Here is a 19,110-nt window from a genome sequence, read left to right on the forward strand (position 1 = left end):
TCTAAAGATGGCACACTTAAGAGAGGAGGTGCATGTGTGAGGTATACAGGAGCAACAGCTACTGTAAGGAATGACACACCAAAGATGATGGTTGTCTCTTTAGATGCAGGCCTTACAACTTACCCTTGTCCCCACTGTCTTTGTTCATAAGACAGAAAGTATTTACTACTTATATTTCATGGGCATTATCATATGAATGAAGAAATATGTATATCTATAAATGTGTTGGATCTCTTGAAACAAAGACAAAATAAGATCGATACTTAGTAGTAGCTCTAAAAAATATTGTGTTATCCTAGTTTTCAAAGGTAAGCTTTTCCTTCTTCCTTTCCTTTTCTTTTTTCATTTTTCAAAGTAGTTTTAGAATATACACTTATGTCATGGACATCTGTGCATGTGTTAGGGAAAGGGCTGCTGAGAAGAGAAAATATGCCCTGAGAATCCTTGGGTGTAGAGTTTGTGAGGCGATTCTCTGTCCTTTGGGGTGGTTACTATCTCTACGTTGTCAAGGAACTTGTTTGAATCCTGATATCAATTCATAAACAACCTAGGATCTGAATCAAGCAACAAACTTCAGGACCCCAGAAAAGTTTCTCAGCTTTCAATCTGCTGCTGTGGAAACTTCTGTTTACAGCTAAAATAGGAAAGGGTGGAGCTAATTTAATTAAAATAAATGATTTATAACATTAACCAAAGAGCTTTCATTTTAGCTCCTCTCAATGTTTCCATTTCACTTTTAGCTGCTGGTTTGTATCATTTCTTATTTTATCTTCCTGGTCTATTCAACTGTAGTTCCCGGACTTACAAAAATATACTTGCTAAAGACGAGTTAAAGGGCAAGATGGACTTCAATCTCTACACGTTTTTTTATGTGATTGAAACGTTCACCTCAGAGAGTGCCTGGTTTTCCTTGGGCTTCAGGAAGGTGAAGGAAGGAGGGTGGCTTGACTGAGTTAGGGAAATTCCAGAGGATGGGGTTGCCAGATTGTTTGCCGGCTCTGAATTGCCAAACTCCACCTCCAGCTCTTTGTGCACAGCTGTGGGCTTCATTAAATTGTAAAGTCTACAAATCACATCTGCGTTAAAATGCAGAGCAGGGGGAATTCCTGAACATGGGCTGCTGCCAAGTTCCTGGAGTTTTAACAGCACTCTGATCAGACTGCCTCCCTCTCCTTGGAAACTATAAATAAGTCCAATATGAAAAGTGTTTTCATCAATCGTAATGCCTATCTGTTCACTTGGGTTTGAAATATGTATGAAGACCAATGTCAGTGGCCCTGTTTACAGCACCATGTGTTGTCAGATAGTAGAATTGATAGAGCTAATGATCTTTCCTTTGGATGAAGACCATCAGTATATATCTGGGCATGGTAGGAGAAGGGAAGGATGAAACAGGTGCCAAGAGCAAAGATGTTCTACAGAAAGATAGAAATGTATGCTTCTCGTGTTGAAATTGTTCTGTGATCACTGGAAATCCACCATTCTTTTACTTCTAAAAATTTAAAAAAAAAATAGCTTGCTTACCTCCCATTGTATATAATGTCTTCAGTGACATTGGTTAGACTCTTACACTGATGTTGAACAACAGAAGGGAGAGCAGGTTGGATGGATGGGATACCCATAATGGGAAGCTGCCCTGATGTACTGGTGGATGGACATGGAAAGATTGGTTTTGGAAGAACTCTAGACACGGGTGTATAGGTAATGGAAGAATCAAAGAAGGGAGAGTCTGGAGGATCTGCCCTCGTCTGGAGAGTTTTAGTAAGCAGTATGGAAAAAGAAACCAGAATAGTATGAACTGGTATGCTTTATTCAGCACATGCCCTCCACAAACACCATAATAGGCCATGGCAGTTACTGGGACAAAACATGCTTCCCCTGTTTAAAGCGATGACGAACAAAGGTCAGCACATTAATATACAACTACTGCACAAATAAAATCCAGTAAAAGCTCCACAGCAGTGTGGAGAAAGACAGATCTATTTTTGACTGGAAAGGAACAAGAAATATTCTTGGAACATTCACTCTAAAGTCAGATGAGACTTAACCAAGTTATCAATACTCATCTTCTGCCATTCAGGGCACTGTCAAAAAATACAGCCAGATAATCTTCCTTCTCACAGTTGTGGAACATGGGAAGTCTGAGGTAAAAGTCAAAGAATAGCCTGGTTAGGGATATTCTCTTTTTAGATGGCAGCTTTTTGCTATGTCCTCACAGTGGAAAGACAAGACAGGTCGCTGCAACCTCTTTTTGTAAGGGCACACCACACACACACACACACACACACACACACACACACACAAGCACACGCACGCACAGGCACGCACACACACACACACACAAGCACACGCACACGCGCGCACACGCGCACACACACACACACACACACACACACACACACACACACACACAGCATTTATAGTACTCTGTCTTCATGATTTCATTACATGCCCAAAGTCCACCCTCATCATACCATCAGCTTGGATGTTAAGTTTCAAAATGTACATTTAGAGGGACAGCAACATTCAGACCACATTAATAATTAAGTGTGGAAGATTGTTTTTAGTTGAAGGAGAGACTAAATGACTACTTCACCAATGAAGATAAGGATAAGAGTAAGAGTTCCTGATGATCTGGGGCTCGGATCAGTTCTTCAAGTGTCTGCAAAGTAATGCTGACAGGCTTGGATTTCCAACTTGAGAAAGAACCCTCTCAAGCACAGGGTGATGCTGAATAGCCATTCTGTAAAGGCTGGTGGTCAAGGGGAGTGGCTCTTTGCATCTTGAAGATGCAATAAAGAGATAGCTTTGCCTGGGACTTCCTTCAGCCTTCCACAGAATAGAGTATGCTAGGATGAGACATCCTGATCATTGACCTCAAGGACCAGCTGTGACCTGAGATGAGCAAAGCTGAGCTTCTGGGTTTCTCTAGCAAGCTCATCTTCATCTTCCCTTTTGGCCACATAGAGAACTCTATTAGTCCTATGATCCTGATACTTACCACACTGCCTAGCAAGTAATGGCTACTCAGTAAATGTTTTGATGAATAATCAGAAGAAAAACTAAGTCATTTCAATAATGGGAAGAGCCTGTTTTAGTGCTTGAGTAATCCACACATGTGCCTCTGGTTTGGAGCAGGAGAGAAAGCCAACCTTTGATGGCTTCCCTTTGATTATACAATTATTGATAAATGAGTTTCCACCAAGATCATTTTACCCAACCTCTGGGGAACTGTATGAAACATCCTTTACCTGATTGTTCTGATCTAGTTTCAGAAAGTGAACCTTCACACCTCCCTGATTTATTTGCTCTTTGAGAGAAAAAAATCAATAAGTGAAGCTTGAAGACTAATAATTTTTAAATACTTTTTCCAAAAAATTTGTTTTCTTACAAATGCAACAATTGAATAATTAAATCACAAATTAAAATTTATAACTACTAGTCTTGATCAATTATCCCCAACAGTTTACTGCACATTTATTTTCTGAAATTTTTATACTTTTCATAATTGTAATTTGTATTATGAAGTGATTGATTATGAGATATTAGGCATTTACAGCTATATATATTAATAAGCAAGCCAATAATGTAATTATAAATTATGTTATTTTGTTTGTATGGGTGTGTGCATGTACCCAAGAGCACATAAGTGTTTGGAGATTGCATGTATGTGTGTGGAAGCCAGGTTCAACCATTTCTCAGTTGCTTTCCATCTTCTTTCTTAAGATAGGCTTTCTCATTTGTCTGAAGTTTGCCAAGTAGAGTAGGCTGACTGTCCATGGGGTCCCTGAATTCACATATTTCTATGTCCCATAGATCTGTGATTAGTAATATACACCACTACACCTAGATATTTTATGCAGCTTCTGGGGATCAAATTGGTCCTCATGCTTAGTCAGCAAGAATTTTACCAATTGAGATATCACTAAAAGTTCCATGCCAATTCTTAAGTCCTGTATAACACTTTGAAAATTGGTGATTAATAGACAAAGCCAGGGGAACTTCAAAAAGAAGGGGGGAAGGATTCTAGGGGCCAGGGGGATTGAGCACAACATGAGAATATGACCCATAGAGTCAAATAAGTAGGGCTCATAGGGCTCAGAGAGTAAGATGACAGTCACAGAGGCTGTATGAGTCTGAACTAGGTTCCATGTTCATTATAGTTGCATAGCTTGATATTTTTGTGGGACTCTACACAGCAGGAATGCCAGTGTCTCTGAGCCTTTTGATTGAGCTTGAGACCCTTTTCCTCCTACTGGTTTGCCTCATTCAGCCTTGTTATAAGGGTTTGTTGCCTAGTCTTATTGTAATTTTTATGCCAAGTTTGGCTGATGTCCCTAGGAGACCTGCTTTATTTGTTTATTGATTGATTGATTAATTGATTCATTCATTCATTCATTTTGGTTAAATGGAGTGATAGTGGATCTAAGGGTGAGGGGAGATGGGGTAGGGACTGGGAGAAGAAAAGCTAGGGGAAACAGGTCAGTATGCAAAGAATGAAAAGAAAAGAAAAGAAAATTTGTGTTTAAGAAATACCTGAACAAGTAGACATCTCTTCTCATTTGTTCATAATGATGAGGTTGGTCAGAGTTTAGTTTTTCATGGTTTTCAGGGCATATTTTTTGTATATTAATAGTTCCTAGTTGTCTTAAACACCTGTGAAACATGAGAGCTTTTTAGATAAATTTGGGTTTCCAAATCTGCAAGTTATATGCAGTATTCCAAGACACTCAGTACCATGTTGTTATGATGTGAGGGTGAGTTAAGGACAACAGTGTATTGGTAGGAGATACTGATGTTATTCTCACAGAACTCTGGAGAAGATGCTAGTCAAGCATTTTCCTACTTGGGTTTGTCACCTTTAGGAAGGTGGCCTGTGGTCAGTACTCCTTTCTAATTCTAGTGTTGTGCTTGTCCTGAAAGCTAGAAAGACTTTGGGAAAGGGTTGGAATCATCCCAGAAGCAGCTCCTTCTAGTGGTCCTGGCTCATTGCTCACTCAAAGAGGATAGAAGAGAACAATCCAGGAATATCAACACCACACAAAGCGGAGAGAAAAAAAAAACTTTTTGGCAAAATTTGTTAAGTGCTTACAGTCCACTGCCTGGAGATTTTCTCTCAGCACATCTTTGTGATGTGTGACAAAAAGAGAAGTCTGAAAGGCTTCTCTCTCTGGAACTCCCTTGTTGGCATGCACCTGTCTTGACAGAGTCCTCTTGGTGAGATAACATCCCTACTTCTTTTTACAACTCCCCAAGGTTCTCTGGAAACTTAGAACTCCCTGGCTTCTTTGGAGACACTGAAAAGTTCACATAGATGGATAACAAAGGCTTAGTTTAACATCTTTCTCAGAGTTAGTCATTTTACACACACACACACACACACACACACACACACACACACCCGAACGTGCATACATTCAGGTAAAAGAAATCATTTAAAAATAAGGCTATGTAGACATTGGGGAGATGTACAGTGCTTTCAAGTAGGTACAGTGCTTTCTGTAAATGTATAAGGAACGGAGTTTCAGTTTCTATCACTCACTTAAAAAAAAAAAAATCAGGTGTAGCATCAAGTGCAGCGCCTGTAATCCTAGCACTGAGGGATCTAATCTAATAGAAAGCAGCAAATTCCATGTACAGTAAGAAACTAGATCTCAAAAAAAAAAAATAGGATAGAGAGATACAGAAGAAAATGACTAAAGTCAAATGCCTATGGATTAGTGTGATACATGCATGTGAACATACAATAATAGAACAATTCAAAATCCAAAACTCACCAACTCTCCCCCTTACTGGGAAAGGCATCATGGGAAAGGCAGTGCTCTGCACTTGGTTAGGTTTTGATTTGGTTTTCCATCTTTTTTTTTTTTTTTTTTACCTTTTGTTTATTTTTATTTTGTCATATTCTTTAAAATTTATAAAATATTGTAACAATAAAATGAGTACTATAAAAGTTGTTTGATAAATAACAATCAATTGAACAGTCTTGTGTAGATGCTTGTCTGCAGCAATACTGAAAATGCATACATTTTTCTCAATATAAATTTTAAATAATTCCAAACATATTAGCTGTATATTTTAAAATAATACATCACTACTAGTTTTTTTCTAAATGAACAGAAATAAAGTCTTTTTGTTTGTTTGTTTTGTTTTTAGTAGAGCTTAAAATCTTACTGTGGTACAAGCCCAAAATAAGAACAGTTTTTAGACATTGGAGCTAAGTTTTCTTTAGGCACAGCTCTCATCCTGTTGCTTCCCTTAAAGTCAGGCACGGCCAAATGAATAATGGTCAGGAGTGCTTCATATTCCCAACAGACGTGCTCCTAAAAATACCTAACATCCCTCCCTTGCTCTCTGGATTATTTTTCTTTCCCCCTTTCTTCCTTATCTTCCTCCTCCTTATTTCTTTGCCTATAGGCTGGATAGAAAGAAACCAGAGGAAATCTTTAAGGTTTTAAGGGCAACTGAGCAGTTGATGAAAGGATTCTAAGATCTATGAGATGCTTGGGACAACTTAACACAAGACGGACGCGAGCAGGGAATGTCCTAATGAGACTTGGTGTGAGTGAGGAGTATGAAGGTAAGGCGCAGCTAGAGTTACAGCCTTTATGTTTTTAGAGTTCAGCTTTATACTTGATCTTAGCCGCAGTACTGAGGCATGACTGAGTGCAGTCCAGTCTGAATATGAAAGATGATGGTGTGAACATTTTTTCTGATCTTCTGAGGGATGAAGCTCTTGGGAACGGCTCAGCTGTTCCTCCATGAATGAACTATTTCTCTTCTTTGAGGAAATACATTTTGATAAACACAAGATCTCTTAGGTGTATCCATGTCAGCAAATTGTGATTATAATTACATACTGGCCTTGATACCAAATGCCTCTACATAGTTAGAACCAGGCCACAGCTAGTAAGTCTGGGACCACAGCTGTGGTTTGTGGGACAGCCACCAATGGGCTGTAAATCTGATGCTCAAAATTAGAGCAGCTAGTCCTGGGACCAAGTGAAAATATATATTAAAAAAAAAATGATTTCCATATTCCCAAATGGTAATGAGAAAAGTGGCAAAGAAAATTTCTAGGCACCAGAGGGCATGGCCTATCTACAGAGACCAGGACCGGGGCTATTTCCATGGAATTTAGTTGACTTGTTCCTCAGGAATCCAGGTTGCTTCTGGCTAGCACAGCTTCCTTTCATCTTTAGATGGATATCATCTGTTTACAGACTGAGCTGCAGCCATCTGAGAAGCTGAACTCTGTCCTCAGTGAATTCCAGGTCTAACCTACAACCCCATGATGTCATGGACCTGCTCTTCCTAGCTGTTATGGCTGCTTTTACATCCACTTATCACAGATCATTTTATACTGTAGAGTCACATTTATTAACATTCTAGCACACCAACCAGTGTATGTATCTAGTCCCTCTTTGATACTTTAAACTATTCTGAGTATGAAGTGTTAAGTGTATGTTTTAATCAGGGTTAATACATTTCTTAAAACGTCTGAGCACAACTATGTTTAATTTTATAGCCCCATCCATAGCTGTCAGAGCTTCTAACCTGTGGCCAGGTACAAAACCAACTAAGCAGTGAGCAGTTTCTGGAGCTAGGAGTTTTTGGATCCCTGTTTAAGACAGTCTTCTATTCTCCTAGCAAACTTGCTTTGACAGTCTTTAAATGGCAGTAGGTGTCCAGTTTTCTCCATAAAGTAAAAAAGCAAAACAAAACAAAACAAAACAAATAAACAAACCACCACCACTACCACCCTTCTTGAAATGTAGATAAATGTCTTTAACACAGAAACACTTTGAACTGCGGAGAACCCTTGATTGAAGTGAGCTTGTCACATTACTGGTATTGCATTTATACAGCACAGGAAAAAGAAAAGACCTTTTGAGATGTTTGTGTGTTCTGCATCTGGAGACTACTAGAGACTCGTACAAGGTTTTTTTCTCTCTTCTTCTTTGTTCTTTCTCCTTCTGAGACACTCAGACGTGACCCATTCCTCATTCCTTCAGAAAGTCCTGATCCAAATCACCACACCTCAGCATATGAATCAGACCAATTTCCCATATTATCCCCACTGGTTTTCTCAGAGCCCTAATTTTAGTCGAAGGAGATTAAGCTAAACATCCCCTTCCCCTTGTCCTTCATCTTGTCTGTCTTCTCTAATACAGAAATCAAAGAATCTTAGTCACTGGAAGAGTATCGAAACCCATAAACACTCCTGGTTTTAACTTTTTATACCATCAAATACTGTCTTCATTATCACTGTTGGCTTTCGTTAATTTATTTGCGAGTAGGGGAAGAACGAAAACAGCATTCATGCGCAGTATGCATGGTTGAGAGGTCAGTTTCCAACCTCATGAGGGTGGTGCCTCTTTCAGCCTTGTAGACGAAAGTTCCCTGCAGCTGAGGTGCCTAATTAATTACCCAGCGTGCATCAGTGGTGGCTGAAAGGAGCGGATGGAGTGTACAGTGCAGGCTCCTTGAGTCTCTTCATAAAGTCGTCTGCAGGAGGTGAGACACCCCTAACTGAAAGAGGAACTGCCATCCAAATCAACTGTCATCACCGTACCCTGGAAGGTTTTCTTGGAGAGTAAGGTTTTGCTCACAAAACAGGAGCGATAGTTCTCGCTAGTGGGCCGTGGGAGCAGGCAAGTGGGAAAGCTTGGCAGGCGTTCGTCCAGCAGGTGTTATACATTGCTTGCTGTCAACTGGAACAGAAATAGCTTTTGTAATAGTGAGGGGAGATGGAGTTTGTAGGCCTTAAAATATCAGAATAACGGTCTAGGGAAGAGATGACTGTTATTTACTAATGCAGTAACCTTTACACCAGGGGGATGATTTTAAAGAGGGACAGAGATTCCCACGATTTCCTTGTCAGCTGGAGCGCACAGAGACAGAAAATGTGGTCCCTCGCTGTCAAAAGGCTGGTGCCTGCATAGGAACTTGCGTCAGTCCACATAAGCAGCCTGAGATTGGTGGGAAGAGGTTGAAGACAGGACAGTGCTGTGACAGACCTTAGAAATTCCATTAAGACTTCTTTCCTTCAAACCGCTTCTGAGAGGCAGAGAAGCTTCTGTGTATTTACTCCACATGCCCAGTTTCCCCTCCCCAGAGGAAAGTTGGCCCACCTGCCAGCCCGATTATTGTCTGATTCTGTCTGTCTGTATGATTTCATAGCTAGGTAACCATGCTTCCCAACCATCCCACATCCTAGCACTGCTTGAAGAATGCCAAACTTCTAAATAAGACCCCTTTCCCCTGTGCTCCACTCCAAACCACTGACTTAACTTGGATCGAGGTCACACTCAACCCAGTCATCTTCCTTTTAAACATCCCAAGTATTCTAAGGTATGCCAGGTTTGAGAAATCAGGGCTAAGGGAAGCCCGAGGGGTTGCTCCTAGAGTGGGACAATGGCAAACAGGCAGTAGGTAAGAAGGACAGGCAGGAGAAGGTGCTAGGGATGAATGAGTGGGGGAGTGCCTTGTTGCTTAAGAGAGTATAGGAGCCTGCCAGAGGCTGGTGAGCTCCAGGGAGCTTGATGGTTCCAATCAGCTCAGGTGAACTCACTGTGGGAAGCAGGTTAAGTTAAACTTGCAGAGGTTAGAGTGAACTCCATGAAGACGAATCAACTTGCTCTCTAGGCTGCAGGTACAGGAGATATATGTTTCTCTCAGCAAGAAGGGATAACAATGTGAAATGACTCCAAAAGGAGTCCTTTAAAACTCACAGATTAAAATAGCAATGATATTCATTAATAGGGATGTGTGTGCGTGTGTGTATGAGTGTGTATGTGTGTGATTGCTTGAGTGTGAATGTGAGTGCATGAGTATGTGTGCATGTATGTGTGTATGATTATATGATTGTGTGTGTGAGTGCATCTATGTATGTGTGTGTGACTGTGTGAGTGTGTGAGTATGTGTGTATGTGAGTATATTTGTTCATGACTGTGTGAGTATGTATATGAGTGTATGAGTGAGTGTGAGTGTGTGTGTGTGTGTGTGTGTGTGTGTGTGTGTATCTGCAGGAAGCATTGGATTCTAGTCGATCTGATAGCACAGTAAAAGGAATGCTAGAGTCTCCAGACCAGCGACCTTAGAATCCAACTTATGTCATGTACTTACTCCTTTCACTGAGGATGAACTTGATCCCCAGAGGACAAAGACTTGCCCAAGACCCCAGCCAGTGCAGCCTCCATCAGGGCTATAAGGGTAGGCACAAATCTGACCTGTGTCCAAGCCTCTATTTGGCCCATGACTGGAAGAGTCAGCAGCATAGTGTGAGACTTGGGTCACAGGCTAGCTCACTCAGTTTGAATCTGTTCCAATCACGATGCAGGTATCCTTATATGGAAGTTGCTTAGCTGTGCATGACATCATTTCTTTGATGTAGGGTGGGGATTAGAAGAGTAAAATGTTATCAGAGTGTGTTGAAAGGATCAAACAAGTTTATGGTCAAAAGTATTTAGAAAATGCTTAGCATGCAGCTCCAACTATGAAATATTGTAATAGTTACACTGTATTTCTTGGTGTAGTGCTGAAATGGTATCTGAGTACCAATGCTTAGCCCAACATTAGAGTACTTGCTTAGCATCCTCAAGGCTCAGAATTCAATTCCTAGTGCTGCCACAAACATTTTAAAGTACTGTCAGAATGAACATGGCTGCGACACATTGCCTACTTCAGGATGGACATTTAGATAAAATTTAATTTTTATCAAGGCAGTCTGAAATTTTGCTGAGTCCTCAAGCTATGAGGTTTTATACAATGTTTCTAAGTCTTAAGGAACATATTATTTGTTTGTTTGTTTGTTTGTTTGTTTATCTATTGGTACAGATCATTGCAGAACTGAGCTATATTCCTGATGTGGTTCTATTCCCCTTTCTACCTTTTATTTCCAGAAAAGGGGTTGCTAAATTGCTCATGATTCTCTTGAACTTGAGGCCCTCCTGCCTACTCATCTGCATGTCAAGTCTGTGGGCCAGGTTAGGCTTCTAGCACATCATTGGGAATCAGAATGCTATAGGGGTAAGAACAAAACATTGGCATTTCCCAGAAAGTCCTGTCAATGATTCTCTTTACTTTGAAATGAGCTACTGCTTCTTACTAGAAAGACGAAGTACCCTATAAGCTTAGGCTTGGGCCTTTCCTTGTCCTAAACTCTCCCTGGTCAACACAGTTAAATAAACTGAGGTTTTAGTTAGTGATGAGAATGGCAATATAGGGCCTCTGAAACCATGTCCTTGAGAACAGCATCCTCATTCTCCAGACTCACATATGACCAGGCATGCAGTATCATCAGTAAGATTTGAGAATGTTGGTATCTGCCTCGAAGGATGTTGTGAAATAAACCAAGACTTTGTGGGTAGATTTTGGGCATATCCTTAATGGGAGCACTGAGGTGTTAGCTGCTCTTCAGGCTCTAGCTCCTGGCACTGAGGCTTGTGGTGCACAGAGCACATGTGACAAGTCTTCTCTGTCAGCTACTGGGCTGAAAAGTGCAACCAGAAACACTAAAGTCTCCAATGGCCAATCCCTGGATCCTACTAAAACTTCTACAATATAATATATCATTCTAACCAGGAAAGAAAAAAAAGCCAGATATGACTCTGTGACAATGACATAGAATATCCCTGCCCCCAAAGAAATGAAGACAAAGAGGGAACTAAGTCCATGAGTGGAGGTTCTGAGCTGGGAATGGCTGGTCATTGAATAGATTCATAGTTTGAGAGAGGATAGCAACAAGTGGAATGATATCAGAGAGAAGTGTTAATGGGATAGGGGTGGTGAGCAAAGGGAGCTGTAGATGGAGAATAGACATGCTTCAAGGTGGAAGCACTGATGATGGGAAGGAAAGCCAAAATGGGAAAGTTCGAGGCTATGGCTTGTGAGATAAGAAAGGGATGCTCTCTCATAGTGAACAATTGTCCTTTGATGTACAGAACTAAAAGAAGGGTAGGGTTGAGTTACACAAGAAAGGGTCATGGGAGAAGGAAGTGAGAAGAAATGGGCCTTAAGGAAACTTGTGTGAAGAAAGTAAAGTCTTCTGAAAGGGAAAGGCAGCCACCAGCTATGGTGAATGACTGAAGAGAGGAGAAATGGGCATTCAGGGGATCTTCCTAATATTAATTACTTTGGTTATATTTCGGAGGAATCCCTTCAATTATGATGCTCTGTAAGTCAGAATAAATTGAAATAAATTGGGACATAAGATATGCTACAATTGTTCTTCTGTCTTTGCTAAGAGTAAAGCTGATGAGGGGTTCTGAATCAGAGTAAATGAGGTGTTAAATACTCATCTTGATGTCATGAATGAACACCTGACAGGGACAAGAGGTGACTGATTTGACACTTAGGCTCAGAGCATTCTTCATGCAAATCAGAATCCTATGGTAAAAGGACATGGAGTTGCCATTTTCTCTAAAGCTACTTGGCATTGTACCCTGGTAACAGGAGCATGTCAAACTGGCTCTTCTTGGTGGGTAGGACTAGGCATACAGGACTAAGAAGATGGCTCAGCAGGTGACAGGCTTGGTTGTGCAAGTAGCATACAGGAAGACTGATAAATCCCCAGAACTCACATTCTGGTGAAGGTAGCAGCCTGAATATGTGTAATTCCAACACCTGGATGGCAAGGACAGAAAATCTGGCTAGACTAGCCATATCTATACACTCCAGGTTCATTAGAAACTGTCTTAAAGCATCATGTGGAGATCTATTGGGAAAGACTACCAGTATACATATGTAGACACATGTATGCATACACTACACACATATGATTATATACATATGAACAGGTATACACATATATGAATAGCACATATATACATACACACAAAGTAAGAATTAATGAAGAGTACAGAAAAAAAAAACAGAGCAAGCTGTAGCTGTAGGACACATCAAAGTAATCTACTCCTTTCAGCTATGTCCTACTTCATGCTTTACTCTCAATAAAGTAATTATATTATGAGTCTACAAGAGATTAACCCATTGAATTGACAATTGACTGAAGATTCTTTGGACATACTATCCTAGCCATACTTGGAGACATCTTTCACTGATCCCCTAAGTGTTTATTAAGCCATTCAAGTGTCAATCAAAAGTAACCATCACAAATGGAGAGAGAAGAGCACACTAATCATTGTACAACAAGATGATAGAGAAACATTGCCCTCTAAGGAAGATAATATGTTCATGGCCTTACTTAGAGTAGCTTAGTTATTGTCAAAGAAGCTGATTTTATGCAATCCTAAGGATAAATGTATTCCTTTGGGAACTTTGGAGGCTGGAGGGTACAGTAAAGAGACAATGCACCAAAAGGCTTCATGGGGTTCTTTAGCCTCCTTAAAGATAAATATCAATAATTATTATCACGATATCATTATATTAATACTGCTAATTATTGTGATCATGGCAGAGTAACTCAAAGATTTTAAGGGTTTCTGAATTAAAAATGTAAAAGTTATTCTGTGATCTCAAATGCTTCAGAGACCAACCAGAAGGCCATCTTATGGAAGATCTAGAGAGGTTGGTAAGAAACTCTCAACTAGTAATTTGATGAATTGGATAAATGGATGAACGGACAGACAGATGGACAGATGACAGAGATAGATAGATAGATAGATAGATAGATAGATAGATAGATAGATAGATAGATAGATAGATGACAGATAGATAGATAGATAGACAGACAGACAGACAGACAGACAGATAGATAGATAGATAGATAAATTAGAATGAGAAGTCAAGCTGAGAGTTTGATCAACTTTTACCTGAGAGTTGGAGAGACTCCCTGATAAATTGAGTGATCAAAGTCTCTTAAGCACTAATAATGTTGGGTATATTTTTACTTTACATTTGTAGACTCTCATTCCTCACCACCCTTCCTCCCACTGGAATGATGCTGGAGCTTTTTGAATGCTCCCAGGGCTGAGCTACATCCAGAGCCTACCTCCATGCATTTGAAAGTAAACTCCTGCTAGTGATGTTACTAGATTCATAAACTTGGCCTTCCTGTATATTTAAGAATTTAGGGACCAAACTGGAAAAGTAAACTTATTTACAACATAGCCAGCCTGGAAACAGAAAGGCTACTGATTTCTCTCTTTCCAGATTTCATTTTTTATGTAGGAGACAAAACAGAATCAGAAAATACACATCTAATGGATTCTGCCTTGGGGAAAGGAGATCTGAGCTCAAGATTCTCTGTGTGTTCTGTTACAGACACAGGGGCCTTTCGTTTTGATTGGGCTTAAATACAACCTAAGAAAAAATGGAGTTAAAGTTCTTTTCCCAACCACTCTGAAAGAAAAAATTCTGACTTTATTGGCAGTGTAATTCCCACCCACTCTGGGCCTGGCAGAGTTCTTTATCTCTGGGTCCATTTCTCTGAAGGGTTTGGACTGTTCTTATCTTTTCTTGGTAGGCTAGCTTCAACTCAGACTCCTCTGTGCCTATTAAACATACTTTGCATATAGTCTGATAGATAGAAAATGTTATATCTCATCCACCAGGGCTTCTGTGTAGGATACTGGATGGCAGTTACAAGTGGGCCACACAATCTAGAAATGTTATTCACTTATCATTACTAGCTTTTAATGCCATTTCATATCCATCTTGCTCACATGCTTATTGTGATAAAATAAATTCAGTATTATTTTTTAAAAAAACATTAAAAATAATATAAATTAAAATTCCATGGTTCCAAAATTTTATGGGAAATCAAAACTAGATATTATATATGTAATTTAGTAAGGCATAACTTTGAAGCAACACAATCTTGCATTAAGTCCCAGCTTTATCATTTACTGCCTAAGTGAACTAGAATAACCTGCTTCTCCTCTCTGAGGCTGGAGGGCCTCTGCAGAACTGGAAAAGCAGGCCCCATACAGAATGTACCTTCATCCACAGCAAGGCTCTGCTGCCAAGCAGCAGATAAGCAGAGTGCAAACTAAAAAAGAATGACCTGGGTTGGCTTTTCTACCCTTCAGAAGGTCATAATCCAACAGACAAATTAAAAATTTGCTCACAAAATGTTGTGATAAAGGATAAAAATTGAGAAAAATTAAAGTCACTTTATTAATCACGTCCATGAGAAAAACTTTTGAGAAAACAACCTGCTCCATTCATTTGCTAACCCCTCAGCCTGGCTTCTCACACACTATAGTGTCAGTAGATAGTTGCCCATGAAACAGTTCTCCAAGGCTATTGTGTACATTATTTTAGAGGGATGGCACTGAATTCACAGAGAACTTTATTTATTTATTTATTTATTTATTTATTTATTTATTTATTTTGGTTTTTCGAGACAGGGTTTCTCTGTGTAGGCCTGGCTGTCTTGGTACTCACTCTGTAGACCAGGCTGGCCTCAAACTCAGAAATCTGCCTGCCTCTGCCTCCCAAGTGCTGGGATTAAAGGCAGGTGCCACCACACCCAGCAGAGAACTTTATTTTTTTAACTAAGCCATTCTGCCATATTTTCTTTGAAAATGGCTTTCACAGAACACTGATTGTAGATAGCAAGACAATTAAGAAGAGATGGGTTTTCAATATTTATTTTGGTGTATTTAGTATTTTCATGTAATTCTTGTTTCAACTGATTTCATAATGATAAGTTCGAATAATTGCTATGAAGTGATTAACCATTGCTTGGAAAGTCCCAGGGAGTTTAACCTCCTACTTTCAACAGTCAACACTGCAGCACAGTGTTGAGGAAGCTGATGCTGTGAGAACCTCAGCTGTGCTTTGACATTATTGAGGGGAAACTGACCTGACAGACTACACATACTTCATGGCCAGGACTCAGGCATCAACACATCCTTCAACCTATGCCGTTCTAGTGTGATCCTAGCTGGAGAGGAGGGCCATGGAAGATCTGGTCTTCTTCCCACCACAGTCACTGAGACCTGGTCATGAGGAAACCTGGCAGCAGCAATGAGTTTCTAGCTTGCCATACTAACTCTTATCTTTTCTGGTTGCTGATTTAGGGTATGTTTGTGTAGAATCAAGCAAATTTCTAGGTTTAAATATACATATCTATGTATTCTAAAGGGGAATATGGTGACCCTATCGTTAAAATGATTTCCCAATATTTATACTATTGGGAAGATGGTATGTTCGGTGGTGCTAAAAAGCCATAGGTTGGCTCAGGGGTGGTTAAGACTTAGTGTCTCATGTACATATTTAATTTTAAAGACTATGAGGGAAGAGCCAAGTTAAAGCATAACAGGGCTGGCCTGATTGTTGTTGTTTGGTGTGGTGTATAAGTCCAGGCTGCCCATCTGGTAAATGAGCAGACTCAAGCTAGTAGTGATGCCTTGTATAGGAACAGGAAAGCAAAAGCAGATGCCAACTGTCAACTAATTGAGAGCCCTTGGTGTTTTCCAGTACTGTCTACAATGAAAAGTGTTCTTTAATGAATTAATATAAAGAATGAAGGATAGTTTGTTTAGAAAAAAAAGCAAGCTGTAAAAAACAGAAGGAAAAATAAACAAACTTCAGACTTCCAGTGTTTGGGCGTAACTGGTTTGACAAAGACCTTTGAAGGGAGCCATTGTTGCATGAGTAATTGATATTGAGATTCACCCATAGGCAAAGCCTTGAAGTGAGGGGGGCAGCTCACTTCACTCTTCCTGCCCTGGGGTACTGGGTGACCTTTCCATCCCCCTCTTCTGTAGTGTTTTGCATGCTGATCTACAAAATATGACTTAACTCTGAGTTTACAAGGGAGATACTTGAACACATCCTAATGTAAACCTTGACGTCCTTCCCTTTCTTCCCCCTTCCCCTCCTCTCTTCTCAGCACCCTTCTTTCTTCTCCCTTTCATCTGCTTTTCTCTTTCATTTCCTCTTCTCCCTTTGAAGGTCAATGTTTCATCAGGTCTATATTTCTAAATTTTTGTCTTTTTAGAGGTAAGATATCCACAGAGTTTAAGAGGTAGTGTACTTAGCAAAGTAAAGCAAAGGATAACATACTCTAGAAGCAATACCGGAGCTACAAGTTAGAAGGGAGGAGTATGTGTCAGAGGATGCAGCTGCCAGTCCACTAGTTCTGCATTGTATAATTTAAAGAAATGTCTATGAGTATGTGTGATATAGATGGCATACTGCTAATGGAAAGTGACACTTCTCCTCTCAAATTATGGAGAGCTAAAGGACTGGATCTGTTCTTTTAAGTTTAGTCTTTTTCTTTTTAAAAAATGGTGTGTGTGTGTGTGTTTGTGTGTGTGTGTGTGTGTGTCCCTATATCATGTGTGTGCACAAACCCACAGAGCCCAGGAGAGGGCATCAAATCCACTGGAACTGGAGTTCCAGGTGGTGTATACCACCAGACAAGAGTTTTGGGAAGCAAACAGGAGCCCCCTGGAAGAGCACCAAATGTCCATAAACATGGAGCCATATCTGCCACTCCATTTTAGAGTATTCATGTCCAGGTTCTCGTAAGAGGTTCATAAGGGAATGGTAGGGGAATATAGAGTTGGATTGCTTTCCAAATGATACTATGATGTTTGAGGTTGTTTTTTTGTTTGTTTGTGTTTTGGTTTTTAATTTAGATCTTTTATTAGTGCATGTGTATGGCAGTTGAAGAAGTTTCCTTGGTATCTTAGTTTCTGATGCAATTGGAAGATGCTAACTACAGCTTCAGGAGTGATTAGCAACAATGGAGTATTCTCAACATTGGAAGAAGTGCCTCTGAGGATAGAGATGTGTTTTTTCTTGGTTTCCTCACATCTGTTTCCTAACCTACCCAGTCTCACATATATAAGACCATACCTATGACAATTTGTGTACAGTTTAGAATTTGAATTGTATAAATATTTTGTCCTCTTCCTGTTCTTATCTAGCCTGATAACCACAATGTGCTAAAAAATATCTTTAAGTCCTTCCACTATGCAGTATTCAGACAGATCAGCACAATATATATTCTGATGGCATGCTTTAAATTCTTTAGCATATGGTTATACATACACTATCCTAAACAGTGAAAAACATGTAGACTTGAAGACATACAATTCACACACATGTATAAGTGACACTGAGGATTTTGGAAAAGATTTGTGAATCTCATTGAAGTCAGTGTTCAGGATCTGATAGTCGATAATAGTTTTTGTAAGATACTTACATGAGGCAAAATGGGGTAAAAGATACTTAAAATCTTTTTATAATATCTATTGTAATTATTCATAAATCTATAGTTATCTTGAAATTTAAAAAAAAAGTTAGTTTAAAATGGCTTACAAAGGAACTATTGAAATGGCTGGCTCATTGGCCCAGAGGCTGTACTGCCGAGTTTGTATCCCAGTAACTATAACTGGAAACTCACAACCGCCTGTAAGTCCCTCTCCAAGAGATCCAGTTCTCTGTTCTGCATTCTGCTGATACCTGCAGTCATGCACACAGCCCTCATAGACACACGTGAATACATGATTAAAATTAAAAATTAAATCTTTAAAGATAACTTACAAAAAAGTAGTTTTCAATGTAAGTACCCTCGCACCCATGCTTCTGTTACATAGCATGTAAATTTCATATCCTCACCCATTGCACAGTTCCACATTCTGGATACAAATAATAAATACATAGCCTTAACATGGAGCTGCATCAAGTTATTCTCCGCCTTAGCATTTCCTATTTGACTGCAGCCCAAAGTGGAAGAAACAGACTCCTGGTTGACCTCATTGCTATTCCACCTTCTCTACATCGGCTCTTCCTGCTCTGGCTAATTCTTCTGTCAACCACTTCTCCTTTTCTTTGGTCATGCAAAACTTAAATCTCCTGATTTTATAGAGATGTTTTTACATGTTCATTATGAATTTGTTTTGCTCTATTCCCCACCATGACCTCCCATAGGAGTGAGACAGTCAGACTCACTTTTTGTTTCTAATACTCATATGCTTCTTGGTGAAGAATGAATATTTTATTTTTCATTTTTATATATTTAACCTGATCAAATGAATGTGTTGCTGAGGTACATTTGTAATCATTTGTTAATAAACCCAGTGCTCTCCTACCCTGTAGACAGAATATGGAATAAACGTTTCAAAAGGGAAAAAGAAGATTGTCCTTATACACTATTAATTTGACTCTTTCTTATATGAATATCAATGA

At 39.6% G+C, this 19,110-nt stretch overlaps 1 protein-coding gene across 4 annotated transcripts in view; it reads left to right on the plus strand.

Annotated features, from left to right (window-relative positions):
- The window catches only part of Tp63 (tumor protein p63), a 210,971-nt gene that overhangs the window by 58,948 nt on the left and 132,913 nt on the right, over positions 1-19,110 (plus strand). The gene's annotated exons all lie outside the window — the stretch shown is intronic.

This window comes from Mastomys coucha, unplaced genomic scaffold, assembly GCF_008632895.1.
Source record: "Mastomys coucha isolate ucsf_1 unplaced genomic scaffold, UCSF_Mcou_1 pScaffold12, whole genome shotgun sequence".
In the NCBI taxonomy this organism is placed as follows: Eukaryota; Metazoa; Chordata; class Mammalia; order Rodentia; family Muridae; genus Mastomys; species Mastomys coucha.